The sequence below is a fragment of the Sapajus apella genome, unplaced genomic scaffold (assembly GCF_009761245.1).
Source record: "Sapajus apella isolate SASKATOON/1434 unplaced genomic scaffold, GSC_monkey_1.0 scaffold6, whole genome shotgun sequence".
Lineage (NCBI taxonomy): Eukaryota > Metazoa > Chordata > Mammalia > Primates > Cebidae > Sapajus > Sapajus apella.
In genome coordinates, this window is record NW_022436946.1 from 21,126,018 (window position 1) to 21,143,643 (window position 17,626).

General features: G+C 38.4%; 1 protein-coding gene and 1 pseudogene across 7 annotated transcripts in view; one reads left to right on the plus strand and one right to left on the minus strand.

Annotated features, from left to right (window-relative positions):
• The window catches only part of LAMA2 (laminin subunit alpha 2), a 618,514-nt gene that overhangs the window by 571,330 nt on the left and 29,558 nt on the right, over window positions 1-17,626 (minus strand). The gene's annotated exons all lie outside the window — the stretch shown is intronic.
• Window positions 6,329-7,851, plus strand: LOC116549313 (annotated as a pseudogene).

Here is a 17,626-nt window from a genome sequence, read left to right on the forward strand (position 1 = left end):
TTTTTTTGGTTTTTTTTTTTTTTTTTTTTTTTTTTTTTTTTTTTTAAGTATAGGAATCGTGGTAGACCACTGTAAACTTTGGGATCACATTTGGACCCAAACTTTTGGATCATCCCTCTGGATAAAGTGAAGGGATCAGATTGGAGTAGGCAAGAAAGAAGCAAGAAAGTTTTCCTAGAAGGCAATGGTGGGGCTTCCTCAGAGCACTCAGGGAGAACCAGGAAAGGTAGCTTACTCTGCGTAGTAGACATTCTTTTTTCTTAGAGGAGGTAATACTAAGCTAATTATTTAACAAGAGGCAGATATCAGCCAATAAGATAATGAAGAGATGCCTCTTCCAGTCTCTACTCAAGCACATTGAGTGTTGGCTTCTTATTGACTCTCCTGTTCCTCTCTGCCATTGAAAATGACCCTACATTTTGGACTCTGCTTATGAACTTGTAACCATCCATTGGTCTTCCATCTTTGAGTGGAATTCCTGGATACTAATATCTTTTCTGACTCTTTAAAAAATATCTGTGGAATTAATCTTTTATTTATTGTATTTAACTTTTGTACTATGTGTCAGATATTCTGTTAAGCTAAAAGAAAGTACATGAATTTGAAGCTGTTGCAGTCCTTATGAAACTCCAAGCAAGTGAAGGTAAATATGTTATAAATTCATTCTTTTGTTCAACATGTATTTGTTGAATGGCTACTATATCTCAAGCACTAGGGAAAAAAAAGGGAAATTCTTGATCTTGTGGTGCTTTCCTCCAGGATAAACTGTAATACATATGACAGGGTCTATCACTGACACAAGAACAAAAAACTGTTAATATCAAGAGGATTGAAGAATGTCCATTTTCATGAAAAGGCAATAATTGTGTTGAGTCTTAAAGGATTAAAAAGTGTTTACCAAGCAAAATTGTAGAGGAAAGCTCTTCTAGACTAAGTGATGAGCATATGAACCTGGGTTGCAATTGAAGAGAAATTAAAAGTTGCAGAACCTTTGATATTTTGGAAATTCACTCCAGACTTATGGTAAGCTGGAGAACTGCACAAAATAAGAGAAAGCTAGCATCAAAAAGATGAGTTAGAAATCAGTAGTGAGGCCAGGCGCGGCGGCTCACACCTGTAATCCCAGTACTTTGGGAGGCCGAGGCGGGTGGATCACGAGGTCAAGAGATCGAGACCATCCTGGTCAACATGGTGAAACCCCGTCTCTACTAAAAATACAAAAAAAATCAGCTGGGCATGGTGGCACATGCCTATAATCCCAGCTACTCGGGAGGCTGAGGCAGGAGAATTGCCTGAACCCAGGAGGCGGAGGCTGCAGTGAGCGGAGATCGCGCCATTGCACTCCAGCCTGGGTAACGACAGCGAAACTCCATCTCAAAAAAAAAAAAAAAGAAAGAAAGAAATCAGTAGTGAAAGTCTAGGTGGAAAGTATTGAAGTTTTGTCTCTGAAGAGCAGCATCAGTGCAGAAAGAGGGAAATGAGTGAGGTCATGGTGAGGTTTTTGGATCAAGCACCAGAAATCATTAACTAAGATTAAGACTATCAACATAGAGTAGGTTTGGGAGTTAAGATGATAGAATTCTCTCCCTTTTGCTGGCTTTCATTCTTTTGATCACTTTTAAATGTTGGTAGTCCCAGGACCTTCCCTTCATTTCTTGTGGTAACCAAGAAATTACAAACTGATGTCTACAAACCATCAAAAACAAACAAAAATGAACAAAACATAAGTAAGAGAAAGAATACTTCTAGAAGGACATCCTCTGAGAAGTATGAGTTGTATGTTTTAACACCCAGTGCTTTCACCCTTCCCTCATGGGATCCAGGCATTGAGTTCATAGTCAACAGGTGAGACAGATGTAGAAAAGTACTTAAGTCCTTGTGCTGGATTAAAAAAAAAAAAAAATCTTATGTTTGCATTGCAGCTTCTCCATATACTAACTGGTGGCTGAAAGTAACTCCTGTAGCCACTCCATGTAAACATGGGACAATAAAAACTTTTTTTATAAAGCTGTGGTGAGATCATATAAAATAATTCATGCAAATAGTGTCTAGCACTATAAGGGCCTCACAAAACATTAGTTCTACATAATAAGAATAAATACTGTATACTATGAACTATTCTAACTACTTTCTACTATTTCATTTCATCTTCACAATCAGTCAGGGAGGTAGATACTCTTATTATTATTATTGTTAATATCGCCATTGCCCTCATTGTTACAGATAAGGGAACTCAGGCACTAAGAGTTTAAATGGCTTACCTCAAGCTAAATATCTTGCAAGTGGTGAAATTGTAATTACAATCCAGGCAGCCTGGCTAAAAAGTAAGAAATATTCATCCCAGCACAGATATATGGAAACTAAGCAACACACTCCCAAATGACCAGTGGGTCAAAGAAGAAATCCAAAGAGAAATCAAAAGTATCTTGAGACAAGTGAAAATAATAATACAACATACCAAAACTCCTGGAATGCAGCAAAAGACGTTCGAAGAGGGAAGTTTACATTGATAAATGCCTGTATTAAGGCAAAAAAATCTCAAATGGACAGCTTAACTTTATGCCTCAGGGAAATAGAAAAAAACTAAGACAAAGATAGAAAAGGGAAGGAAATAATAAATATTGGAGCATAAATACATGAAATAGTGACTAGAAAGAGAATAGAAAATATCAATATAACTAGTAGTTGCTTTTTAAAGATAAAATTGACAAACCTTTAGCCAAACTAAGAAAAAATGAATGATGATTCAACTAAATAAAATTAGAAATTAAAGAGGAGATATTGCAACAGAAATAAAAAAAGGATTATAGAGACTGCTATGAAGAATTATATACCAACAAATACAATAACCTAGAAGAAATTGATAAAGCTAGACATATAGAATCTACCGAGTCATAAAGAAATAGAAAATCTGAACAAATTTGTGTAATGAGTACCTGATAATAAATAAGGATAATAAATCAGAAATTTTAAAATCTCCCAATAAAGAAAAGTTCAAGATCAGACACTCGAAGGAAACCCTTCCAATCTCATTTTACGAGGTCACTATTATACAATGCCAAAGCCAGATAAGGACACTACAAATAAAGAAAATTACAGGGTGATATCTCTGATGAACACAGATATAAAAATCCTCATAAAAATACTAGCAAACAAAATTCAACAGCTTATCAAAAGGAACATTCGCCATAATTAAGAGGTATTTAATCCCTGGAATAAATGGATAATTCAACATACATGAGTCAATAAATGTGATATAGTATTCTCATGCTTGGTTTCCCTTTCCATAGTTTCAGTTGCCTGTACTCATAGTCTGAAAATATTAAATGGAAATTTTCAGAAAAACAATTCATAGGTTTTGAATTGTGCACTTTTCTGAGTAGCAGGATGAAATCTTACACTGTTCTATTTCCTCCCACCTAGTAGGTGAACCATTCCTTTGCCCAGGGTATCCAAACTGTATCACAACCCAACTGTTAGACACTGACACTATGTGCTCCTGGCATCCAACCATCAACATTGTCATAGCTCAAAAACCAAGGATCACTCAAAGCAGATGGTCTTCCTTCTTTTTCATAGATACATACATATAATAAAAAGCACACTATATGTAGGTTTCAGTACAATCTACAGTTTCAGGCATCCACGAGGGGTCTTGGAATGTACCCTCCATACATAAAGGGGGATTACTCTACACCACCTTCACAGAATAAAGGATAAAAATCATATTGTCATCTCAGGTGCAGAAAAAGCATTTGATAAAATTCAACATCCTGTCACGATAAAATCTCCCAACAAATTAGGTATAGAAAGAATGTATCTGAGCATAATAAAGGACATATATGATAAGTCCACAGCTAATATAATGAATGGTGAAAAATTGAAAGCTTTTTCTGAGATTAGGAATAAGATGAGGGAGATGTATTAGTTCATTTTCATACTGCTATAAAGAACTGCCCAAAACAGGGTAATTCATAAAGGAAAAAGGTTTAATTGACTCACAGTTCAGTACAGCTGGGGAGAGCTCAGGAAACTTACAATTATGGCAGAAGGCAAAAGGGAAGCAAGGCACTTGTTCACAACGCAGCAAGAAGGAGAATTGCCAAGTGAAGGGAATTATAAAAACATCAAATCTCGTGAGAACTCACTATCACAAGAACAGCATGGGGGAAACTGCCCCCGTGATTCAATTACCTTCACCTGGTCTCCTTTGACATGTGGAGATTATGGAGCTTATGGGGGTTACAAATGAAGATGAGATTTGGGTGGGGAAATAAAGCCTGACCTTATCAGGTGTCCACTCTTACTACTCCCAATCAACGTAGTACTATGAGTACTAGCCAGAGCAATTAGGCCAAAAAAAATAAATAAATAAATAACATTCCTCTGAATTGGAAAGGAAGAAGGTAAATTATCTCTGTTTGCAGATGACATGATTTTATATATAGGAAACCCTAAACTCTATCCAAAGTGCTATTAGAAACTATTAAAGAAATTCAATAAATCTGCAAGAAACAAAGTCAACATATGAAAATCAGCTGTGCTTCTATACTAACAAATATCCAAAAAAACGCTGATACCTCTATGAGGCTTTTTCTGGATCGCTACACAAAAGGGACAAGAAACACCTTCCTCCCAAAGGAACGAAGAATGGTGATTACTTACAAGTAAGCCAGATTTTGGCAATTGGACCAGTTTTGTCCTAACAAATATAGCTAACCAGTCTCTATAGCTTACAAGGTATTCATAAATTCTCCAAACAAAAGAAATTTATTGTAAAGAATGCAGGTAAAGAAGAGTTCAGTGAAATTGTTTAAAAAATAAGTAAATCAATGAATTCCCAAAGGACTTTGAGTCTTTATTGATCCCACAAGCTGTGACCCAGAGTTCACCCTTTGATATACACCATTCTCCTGTACCATTCATGTCCTGTAATGATTTCTCCTTTTCTCAGTTCATTTCTCAGATACTTATGTTTTTTTTTAACTTAAGAACTATTTTATTGGCAGCATTTGCCTCATTGTTGCGACTTCTGAAGAAAAAAGTGGTAGATTTAAAATAAAATGTAACCTTAATTTCATTCATTCATTCATTCCAATATTCAACATTAAGATATTTACTAGGCATTATGCAAAAGAATTTTCAATAATAAAGAAGTGAAAGAAGACCACTTACTGCCTGAAAAGTGCTAGAAATGGCCACCACAAAGTGTGATGAGAACTACAATAAAGACTCAGTCCTTTGGGAATTCATTTATTTACATATTTTTAAAACAATTTCACAGAACTCTTCTTTACCTGTATTCTTTACAATAAATTTCTTTTGTTTGGAGAATTTATGAATACCTTGTAAGCTATAGAGGCTGGTTAGCTATATTTGTTAAGACAAAAATGGTCCAATTGCCAAAATCTGGCTTATTTATAAGTAATCACCATTCTTCGTTCCTTTGGGAGGAAGGTGTTTCTTGTCCCTTTTATGTAGAGATCCAGAAAAAGCCTCATAGAGATATTGGCACTTGAACTGTTACTTAAGAATAGGTAGCACTGAAACAGGACTAGCAGAGAGCATCCTAGAATCATAGGAACAGAAAAGCGAATGAGTTAGAAAGTGTGGTGTGTGTACACGCAGAGAAAAGGGGGGTGTTTTAAAAGGAAGTTGAGATGCACACTGTGATGGTCTTGAAAGCCAGCGAAGATAACAGGGAAATACTGAAAGATTTTCATAAGGAATTTATGTAATGAGACTTCTACTTGCGGAAAATTAAAATGATAGTGATGTAGAATAATCGTAGGAAGAAGAGAGTTTGAGTAGAGAGATCGGGTAAGGGATCATATCAGTCAGGACAGGCTAGGATGCTATATAACTACAGACTCCAAAGTCTGTGGATTAAACTAACAAAGACAGCAAGGATGTATTTCTTGCTCCTGCTCCATGTACATTTTGGGCCCATGTGTGAAGGGTGGGGGAAACTGATCTATATATTCTACACTCAGGCATCCATCTGGAAGATCATCTGTCTCTATAGTATGGTGAATTATGCACTAGCTTGTAAAACTCGTACTCAATCTAAGAGTAGCACATGTCAGTTCTGTTCACATTTCATTGACTGTCTATGCCTAACTTCAGGGGTGAGCAAATGTAATCCTACTATATGCTCAAAAGGAGAATGACTGGAAATATCTATGAATATTTCAGCCCCTCAAGAGGAGATTGCAATAGTTCAGTCAATGAGAGTGTACGCAGTAGAAATGAAAAGAAATAGGAAAATATAAGAAACACTTCAGAAATAGATGCCGCGGCAGCAAGCACAGCCCTGCACTTCCTCTGCGGCACCCGCGCCCCGAAAGCGCAGGGCCGCAGCGCACGCCCCGCAGAGTGGCGCCACCCTGCCCCGGCTGTGGGCTGCGCCCGCTCTGCCTGCCGGCCCTGCACCGCTGCAAGGGTTAACGCGGCCACTGGGCGGCGCCGAGATCGACTCCGCAGGATGAGGGGGAGGTGGGTCCAGGTGGGCTGTGGGCCGCGCCCCGTTTGCGGCGAACCTGCACATCCCACCCCCTCAGCTCTCCCCCCTGCCCTTCGCTCATGGAAGTCTTCAGGCAAGTGTTTCACTTACAAGGGACTGCGTATCTTCTACCAAGATTCTGTGGGTGTGGTTGGAAGCCCGGGGATAGTTGTGCTTTTACACGGTTTTCCAACATCCAGCTAAGATTGGTACAAGATTTGGGAAGATTTGACCTTGACATTTCATTGGGGATTGCCCTTGATTTCTTAGGCTTTGTCTTCAGCGACAAACCGAGACCACATCACTGTTCCATATCTGAGCAGGCCAGCATCTGGGGCTCCAGAACAGCAGGATCAACCTTCTGTCTCATGACTACGGAGATATTGTTGCTCAGAAGCTTCCCTACAGGTACAAGCAGAATTGATCTGGTCGGTTTACCATAAAGAGTCTCTGCCAAATGGAGGTATCTTTCCTGAGTCCAGTCCACTCCTCCAAAAGCTACTCAGAGACAGAGGTGTGCCGTCACCCATCCTCACACAAGTGATGAACTTCTTTGTATTCTCTCGAGTTCTCACCCCAGTCTTTGGGCCGTATACTCGGCCCTCTCTCTGAGAGTGAGCTGTGGGCGTGTGGTCAGGAATCCACAACAAGGCCGGGAACTGAGTCATCCACAGTCTCTTCCAGTACATCAATCAGAGGAAGAAGTTCAGAAGGCGCTGGGCGGGAGCTCTTGCCTCTGTAACTATCCCTACTCATTTTTTCTATGGACCATTGGATCCTGTAAATCCCTAATCAGAGTTTCTGGAGATGTACAGGAAAACGCTGCGGAGGTCCACAGTGTCGATTCTGGATGACCACATTAGCCACTATCCAAGGCTAGAGGATCCCATGGGCTTCTTGAATGCATATATGGGCTTCATCAACTCCTTCTGAGCGTCCCTATATTACCTCCCCTACTCTCTTATCTGTTGTGAAGAAATGCCCCGTCACCAAACACTATTCTCTCACCAAGTCCACTTTACTCAAATTGGTGAGCGTGTATGAGAAGAAGCCACCAGGAGCTCTGACTAAGGTTGACGTGATAGTCCACCTCCCATTACTTTGACATCTGATCAAATATATGGACTTGGCTTTGCTTTTGTGTTATTAGGAAATTCTGATGAGCATTACTATTCACTGATGCAGAAAGACATTCTTTTGCATAAAAGACTTTTTAACACTTTGGACTTCTCTGAAATATTTAGAAGTGCTCATTTCTGACCCAGCCCCATTAGGAATTCTATAGTAAGAATGAGGAGAAGGCGGCTTCCTTTCCTCTCCTTGAATGGCTTTATGGGCACATGCTTTTTTTTTTTTTTTTGAGACGGAGTTTCACTCATGTTACCCAGGCTGGAGTGCAATGGCGCGATCTCGACTCACCGGCAACCTCCGCCTCCCGGGTTCAGGCAATTCTCCTGCCTCAGCCTCCTGAGTAGCTGGGATTACAGGCACGCACCACCATGCCCAGCTAATTTTTTGTATTTTTAGTAGAGACGGGGTTTCACCATGTTGACCAGGATGGTCTCGATCTCTTGACCTCGTGATCCACCCGCCTCGGCCTCCCAAAGTGCTGGGATTACAGGCTTGAGCCACCGTGCCCGGCCAACTTTTTAAAAGTTCTTTAAGCAACAGAGCTGAGTCTTCTTTGTCATACCTTTAGATTTAGTTTCATCAGCTGTTTTTAGTTATAAACGTTTTGTTAAAATAGATATTGGTTTAAATAATATACCATTCTAAGTGTGATTTATCTGCACATTATATATGGATATATTATAAAGACACTAAACCAGCATACCCTTACCCTACCAGAGTAGTGAACCTAATTAAATGTTTGATTTCTGAATAAATTGAACTAAATCCAAACTATTTCCTAAAATCACAGGTCATTAAGGATCAATAGCATCTGCGCCAGAGATTTACTGTTATTGGGTAGGAAGACCAATTCTAACAGCAAATAACAAATATGAGAGTCCTCATACCTCAGTGCTCAGAAGCGTGTCTCTCTCGAGCTACCGTAGAGGGGAAGGGATTGTTGTGTAGTCCAAGTCACTATGCTGAATGTACATTGATTCCTTTAATGATGACTGCTTAGCTCCCCATTGCCTGTCCCAGAGAGGCTTTCCAGTGTAGCTCAGTAATTCCTGTACTTTACAGAAAGGAAAGTTGCAGAAACTTTAAGGACAAATTCTGAAAGACCTATGAACAAATGGTGCTGAATACTTTTTTTTAAAAAGACACATTTCTTTGTCTTAGTCAAAGCAAGATTGTTAAGTCATTATTTAAAATTCATTTTTTAAATTAGCAACTTCAAGTATAACAACTTTGAAACTGGAATAAGTGTTTATTTTCTGTTAATAAAAATGAATTGTGACAAAAAAAGAAATAGAATCAAGACCTTGTTCATTGATATAATAATGGGAAGAAAGAAAAGGATCTAGTAGGAATCTAATAGTTTATGCCTTGAGACTGATGGGACTCTCAGCAAAAAATTGGAAATAGGAGGGAAAAAACTTGATGGAGGTGGGTGAGGTCTGTGGAGAGAATGGGATACTTCAAAGTGAGAATGTTTAGCTGTTACGTTTAAGCCACATTAAGCTGTAAGTTCTGGCAGGAATACGTGAGTAAGGATATCCAAAGGAGATAGAAAATTAGAGATGGAGCTCACTCACAGAGGTCGTCAGATATGTAAATAAGGATTTTGAAGTCACTAACATAGAAGTAATATTTAAATCTGTAGGCCTAGATGAGACTGCAGATTTTATATCATTAGATTGACCTTACCCTATTCTTGAGTCAACAGAAAGAATGTTGATCTAATTTTACTAGCTTCACTTTCTGGGGAAAACAAAGATAAACTACTAATGATAGAAATAATTCAGATAAGAATTTGAAAATTTCGGCCGGGCGCGGTGGCTCAAGCCTGTAATCCCAGCACTTTGGGAGGCCGAGGCGGGTGGATCACAAGGTCAAGAGATCAAGACCATCCTGGTCAACATGGTGAAACCCCGTCTCTACTAAAAATACAAAAAAAATTAGCTGGGCATGGTGGTGCGTGCCAGTAATCCCAGCTACTTAGGAGGCTGAGGCAGGAGAATTGCCTGAACCCAGGAGGTGGAGGTTGCGGTGAGCCGAGATCGCGCCATTGCACTCCAGCCTGGGTAACATGAGTTAAACTCCGTCTCAAAAAAAAAAAAAAAAAAAGAATTTGGAAATTTCTTCAGGAAGAAAGAACACTGCTTTTTAAGGATGAAATTGGTGATAGTTGTGAATTTTGAATTCTTTAGCTGCCTTATGTTTAAGTATCCTACAGTTATTATATCTCATTATGTCAAATCACGTGAAAACTTGATTTCCAGCAGAACAATTAAGAAGCACATAAAGATGATCTTCTGAAAGGCATTATAACAGTTTTGCCATTTTTAAGGAGAGATTTCTATTATCTTTGCCTTCACATGCACAGATGTGAATTTTTAGTAAAGAATTAATGAGTGAAATCCTTTATGAAGCTTTTCAAGTATATTTTTTGAACAAAGTTTTCAGCTTGCAGAGACATTGTTTTTTTACTGTCTATATAGGTAAATTTGAACTGATTCATTATATCAGTGGTTCCCAACGTTTTTGGCACCAGGGGCCAGTTTTGTGGAAGACAATTTTTCCACAGACCGGGGTTTAGGGGATGGTTTGGGAATGATTTAAGTGCATTACACTTATTGTGCACTTTATTTCTATTATCATTACATTGTCATATATAATGAAATAATTATACCACTCACCCTAATGTGGAATCAGGGCAAGCCCCAGGCTTGTTTTTCTGCAACTAGGTGGTCCCATCTAGGGATGATGAGAAACAGTGGCAGATCATCAGATATTAGATCCTCATAAGGAGCATACAACCTAGACCCCTTACATGTGCAGTTCACAATAGGGTTTGCACTCCTCTGAGAATCTAATGCCGCTGCTGATCTGACAGGAGGCGGAGCTCAGGTGGTAATGCAAGTGATGTAGAGTGCTGTAAACACAGATGAAGCTTCACTCACTCACCCACCACTACTTCCTACTGTGCAGCCCAGTTCCTAAGAGGCCACCAACTGGTGAAATGCACAGGTCCCCAACCCCTGGAACCAGTTTGTGGCTCAGGGGTTGGGAACCCCAGAATTACACAATCAACATACATTCAATTATTCAAATGAAGTCAAATATATAAAAATGAAACATCATGAAGAGCATTTTTGACATTATTGTTATCATTTATTAGTGGATTTTGAAGTCAGTTTAATAAGTCAAAACCAGCATTTAAAAAATAATATAAAATAGAAATAGTGGAGTTCACTGAATGTAAAATGTCTAAGTATTTCTTTAAGACATCTTATGACATTTTTATTATGCGTGTATGTGTATGTGTGTTAGAAAGAGAGAAATTGTCCAATTTGAGTGCATTTCTTGTCAAGAAAAAAGTTAGAAGGCTACTGTTCTGGAGGAATGAGAAGAGAGGAGGAAGAGTGGTGTGTTGACCAGGAAATGCTTTATTTTATCAAAGACAAATATCGGCTATGGATCCCATTTCACACTTCATTTCAGTAGCCATAGTTCATTCTCAGTCCTTTAGAATCCACCAGATCTTTATGTCCCGTAGCCCTCAGCTTCGTTATTGTGTGCTTGCTCGATGATTTGTACCCAAAACCACAGCTTAGAGGATGAATGTATTCAAACTGGATGTCAACCTTAATAAAATTCAGCAAGTACCTACTTTATCCTCTATTTCATCTTTGTTAGCAGAGCTGAAGTGTACTAGAATTTGTTTCACGATCTTACCAATAATACTACAACATTGTATCTGATGAATACTAAAACACCTTTTCAACTCTGAGCTTTAACACTACATTAAATATTTCTAATTGGAAAAGTCTTTATTTCAAAAGGGCTGAGGAGAAACGTCAGATTTCCTGAATTTATCTCAGAAGGAGGATTACCCATACTAAAAAATGAGCATAAAAATTCAAACTATGGTCTATGGTGTCTTCCATTAACCAAGACATAATATTAGTATTAAATAATAGTTAATCTAGAGTATTTAACCGTTATTCTGGATTTTTATATGTTGACAAAAGAAACAGAAAGGTTAGAGCCATCAGCAGCTTGGGAGCTTATTAAAGCATTGGAGTTTTAAACTTTTTCTTTCCAATTCTTCAACTTGGGTTCACTTTAAATGCTGAGAACAAATCACATTATTATTAAAGAATGATAAATATCTGAGTTACTTCTGGGGATTATAAATTTGGAATATAACATTTTCTGATCCTTGAAGCAATAAACTGACCATATCTCAAGAACAGAGGCCTAAATGAGAGGAGCTGGAATTCATATCCTAACCTCTATTGCCACCATGACCAAAGAGTTTTTTTTTTTTTTTTTTTTTTGCTTTGAGACAGAGTATCACACTGTTGCCCGGGCTGGAGTGCAATGGCATGATCTTGGCTCACTGCAACCTCTGCCTCCCAGGTTCAAGCGATTCTCCTGCCTCGCTTGAACCTGGGAGGCAGAAGTTGCTTGAACCTGCCTTGCTTGAACCTGGGAGGCAGAGTAGTTGGGATAACAGGCACTCCCCACCACGCCCAGCTAATTTTTTGTGTTTTTAGTAGAGACGGTTTTACTATGTTGGCAAGATTGGTCTTGAACTCCTGACCCCGTGATCTGCTCACCTCAGCCTCCCAAAGTGCTGATATTACAGGCGTGAGCCACCATGCCCGACCAAGAGTTTTTTTTTTTTTTTTTTTTTTTTTTTTTTCTTTAAAGAAGTTAAGAACAGACTCAAAGCTAAGAAAACTGAGAGTTGTTGTTGAAAGATGCAATTGCAACTTTGAAGGCCACCACTCTACCTCCCCATGTAGGTGATGAAAAGAAAAAGAAAAAAGGCATACAATTTTCAAATAAAACAAAATTTTAGTCAAAGAAATATTGAAATGTTAGAAGTACAATGTAGAAATCCTAGATCTGGTGAAATATTCTGTCAGAATGGCTCATTGGTGAAGGACCAGTGGAGAGTCCCAGTGCAATGGGATAGAACCACAAAGAATTTGTCAGAGAGGAGAACAAAATGACGATTCAGTTTAGGCCCAGGAAGTTTCCCTGCTCCATTTCTCATAGCAAGACTGAGACATTGCTGGACATGCAGAACAAGATGTGAATTAAGATAGTATTTATGCAAAAAAACAAAATAAATCAAAGAATAATCCACATATTGCTATGTGAGAATTTGTGCCTATGTAAACGCATACCTAAAGAATAAAGACAGTGGTTTTCTCTGTATAGAGCACTGGGAGTGAGGATGTTATTTTTGAATTATTTTAAACTATTGTAAAATACACATAAAATTCATCATTGTAAACTTTTTTTTTTTTTTGAGACAGAGTTTCGCTGTTGTTATGCAGGCTGGAGTGCAATGGCGCGATCTCGGCTCACCGCAACCTCCGCCTCCTGGGTTCAAGCAATTCTCCTGCCTCAGCCTCCTGAGTAGCTGGGACTACAGGCATGCACTACCATGCGTACAGCTCAGTAATATTAAGTACCTTCCCATAGTTGTGCAACCATCACCAACATTCACATCCAGAATGCTTTTCATTTTGCAAAACAAACTCGGTACTTATTAAATAATAACTCCTCATTCCTCTCTCCCTGCAGCCCCTGGTAATCACCATTATACTTTCTGTTTCCGACTGCTTTAGGTAAGTAGAATCATAACAGTATGTGTCTTTTTGCGAATGGTATATTTCACTTAGTAGAATGTCCTCAAGGTACATTCATATGGTAGCATGTGTCAGAATTTCCTCTCTTTTAAAGACTGAATAATATTCCATTGTATACATGCATAACATTTTATTTATCTATTCATCTGTCAATAGTCAGATTGCTCCCACCTTTTGACCATTGTAAATAATGCTACTATGACAGAGATGTACAAATATCTTTTCAGGGCCCTGCTTTTTATTATTTGGGGCATATTCCCAGAAGTGGAATTGTTGGATCATTTAGTAATTCTATTTCTACTCTCCATACTGTTTCCCATGGTTTCCCATGGTTGTCACACCATTTTGTATTCCCATCAACAATGCATAAGGGTTCTAATTCCTTCACATCCTCACCAATTTCTATCTTTCATTTTTAAAATTATGGCAGCCATCCTAATGGGTATAAAGTTTCTTTTGAAGTTTTTTATGACCAAAATATATTCACATACTATTTTTTAAACATTTAAAATATCTCAACAATATGGTGTGAAACTTAAGCATATATATTCTGTAAAAGGCTTGTTGATGTTATTTCTGGTTAAATAATTCTCTTCTCTAAAAGAAGGTGCAATTGTGTAAAGAATAATTACAATGTGGTTGATGAGAAGGGCTGGTTGGACTACAGTGGAGTCAAATAAAGCATCTGGGGAAATTCACATACTGGGAAATAACCCATCTGCATGAGCTGGACCTACAAATCCAGGGGGATTGATGGGGATACCTGTACACTGAGCTCTTACAAATATCTAAGAGAGGAGTATAAATGTTTTATGTAAGGGGTTAAGAAGGATGTTTAAAAAAAAGCTTTAGTTCATTATTTAGGGGAATTTTTTTTTCCTGGGATATATTTTCCTGAATTATTAACTGATAATTTAATTGATACTCAAAATAATCAAAATGGCAGGATGTTTCCTTCAGTCTAAAAACTTAGCTGGAAAACTTGTCCTCCTCCTCCTTCTCTTCCTCTTTCTCCTTTATGAGCAGTTCAGTGATATTAGAATTGAACATTAATGAATGTTTAAATAGGAATGATTTTGGATGGAGAAGAGTTTTATGTTGTCAGAAGTCAGTAGTTCTGGTAAGGACAAATGTAGCAACGTATTAATGGAAAGATCTGTGTAGCAGCTATGTATACATACACACACCACACACACACACACACACACACACACACGCACACACACATAAAGAAGCTTGTAGAAAAATATCAAATTAAGGGAGTAGCTAGAACCTTGAGAGCATAGTATGATTTTAATAGATTTTGAAGAATATTTTTTTCTGCCATTAAATGTAAGCAGAGATAGTAGCTCTCAAAAATGTTCTTGTGTTTCCTACACTTCCCAGCTCCTTGCAGTTAAGAATGGTATATGACTATTCTTAGACAGTAAAAATGTGGAGTGGAGTCATGACTATGACTTCCTGGCTGAAGCACTGAAGACCTAGGTACCAGCTCCCCACTCCTCTCTTCCTCTCTCACACCACCCATAAAAGCCATTTACTGAGTTGAAGACATCACAAGAGGAGGACAACGGGGACCCTGAGTCACCAGATGGACCTGTATTTGACATTGCATCATTGAGAAATAAACCTCTGTAATGCTAAACTTTTCAGATTTGAGGGTTTATTTGTTCCTGCAGCATGGCTTAGAATTGATCAGATTGCTACAGCAGATTAGTGATAAATTGTCTTCTTATAAGAATTAGCAGTGATATTGAGAAGAGTGGGAACAATTATTATTCCTCTGATCATTCTACCATCTACATCTCCATCCTTTCCATATTAAATATATTAGATATATTTTCCCTTTTTAAAGTAGCTATAATTGTTTCCTAACATAGCTATGTTTGTTTCCTAATTGAGCTATATTAGTTTTCTAGGACTGCCATAATAAATGACTGCAGACTAAGTAGCCTAAAACAACAGACATTTGTTTCACAGTTCAGGAGGCTACCAGATCTGAAACCAAAGTGTCAACCTGGTTGGTTCCTTCTAGACACGGTGGGGAAGATTTTCCATTCCTCTTTCCTTGGCATTCCTTGGCTTGTGGACGTACCACTCCTACCTCTGCCTCCACCTTTACACAGCTTTCTCCCTGTGTTTCTGTATCTCCTCTCCTCTTCAAGGAGGACCCCAGTCATATTAGATCAGGGTCCACCCTAAACCAATATGACATCACCTTAACTTAGTTACATTTGCAAAGATCCTATTTGCAAATAAGGTCACATTCATAGGTACCTGGGGGTAAGAGTTCAACATTTCTTTTTGAAGGGCACAATTCAGCCTACAAAAATAGCTTATCAATGACATACCACTTCAGCTTCCCACTTTCATCTTCTGAAAGTAAATCTTATAAAATGGATTTTAACAACCCTTCCTTTTAGTCATCATTTTAGAAATTGTTTTGTTTTTGTTTCACGTTGTTACCAACTTTCAAGAAAGGAGAGAATCTTAGTCCAATACTTACTCAAATTCAAACATAATTACTGTCTATACTTATACCAAAAATTATGTTACTATATAAGATGTTCTAATAAGTTCATACACTGCAGGCAAAGTATGTGTTTCAAGCTTTTTAAGTGCCCCTGCTAAGACAAGCACATGCAATGGTGCAAAGACAGGATCGATGATCAGAAATGGAATGTAGTTGTCCTCCAAATTGCCAGTTCAAAACCTTTCAGTTGTTTTCTTTGTCCCTTTCTTAATAATCAATAATCGGTCCTTTTCTGGTCTTTCTCTTCTTCTCCCGTTTTATAGTGCTTCATACTCTCTCAACATCCCTTTCCCAACATAAAAAAATCAAGAGCAGACTTCAAAGTACAAAGGCACCCTAAAGTTATATTTTGTCTCATTAATTTGTTCAACAGGTTAACACACATACACTCATATATGTGTATACAACAAGTACTTATAAAGCCCTGGGGAAGCAATGGTAAACAAACCAAGAGAGTCCTGTTTGTCAGAGCTTACACTCTAAATGGAAGCACATAAACTAGGATATAAACGTGATTAATTGGGAAGAGAGTTTGACTGGGGGAAGAATAGAGCCAATATGAGTACAGAAAACAGGAAAATTCAAACTAGTTTAAAGGTCAAAAAAGTGTTTCTTGGAGAAACTATTAAAACGGAGTAAGAGGGCCAGGCGCAGTGGCTCAGGCCTATAATCCCAGCACTTTGGGAGGCCAAGGCAGGCGGATCACCAGGTCAAGAGATCGAGACCATCCTGACCAACATGATGAAACCCCGTCCCTACTAAAAATACAAAAATTAGCTGGACATGGTGGTGCATGCCTGTAGTCCCAGTTACTCGGGAGGCTGAGTCAGGAGAATCGCTTAAACCTGGGAAGTAGAGGCTGCAGTGAGCCGAGATCATGCCACTGCACTCTAACCTGGTGACAGAGCAAGACGCTGCCGAAAAAAAGAAAAAAAGGAACATGAAATTGGCATGCATTATTCAGGTTAACAGAGAGGTGTTCAGGCCATGGCAACATCATGGGCACAGGCTCTGAACTGAAAGAGATGGTGATATATTCCATAAATCCAAAGGAACTCAGAATGGATACAGCTCATTTTTATGATTTAAAAAGTGGTGAGAGATGAGGTTGGAGAGAACTGCAGAGGCCAGAACATGAGGTACCTTATAAATAAGGTTGTCATATAATTCATCATCTAAACCAGTCCACTTCTGAGAATAAAGGAATCACTACTATTAATTAGGCTGGGGCAGCAGTTGTAAACTAGGGCTGACAAAGATTAGCTGGGATGTATGGCTACATGACTTATAAATCACATAAATAGAGGTTGGATTTCACACTAAGGTCAATCAGATGCCATGACAGCATTTTAGAAAGAAGAATAGCTCAATACTTTTATATTTTATGAAGCTTAATCTAGCTGAAGTACAACAAACAAATGGGAGAGGGCTAAACCGGAAGAAGAATATCCATCAAAAGGCCACAGTGATGATTTCTAGTTGTGAGATGATGGTAGCCTGAATCACTGTGATGGTTGTAAGCCTGTAAGGAAATCGAAGTAGTAATAAGTTGAACCATATGAAATCGCTGCTACTCACCATTTTAACCTACACAAAGGGCAGTTTCATAAGGCTCAACTAATAGATTTTGAGGAGGTAGGATTGCTTTGTGGCCAATATTAACATGATGATGATGCCAGTGATGAGAGTGGTGATGATGATGACTAGTGAGAATAGCGGTATTATCATGACTGACTGGCATAAGTTGTACATTCAAGTTTAAAACATAGAACACTAAAAATTGCTACCTCTTGACATTGAGAGAAGAGT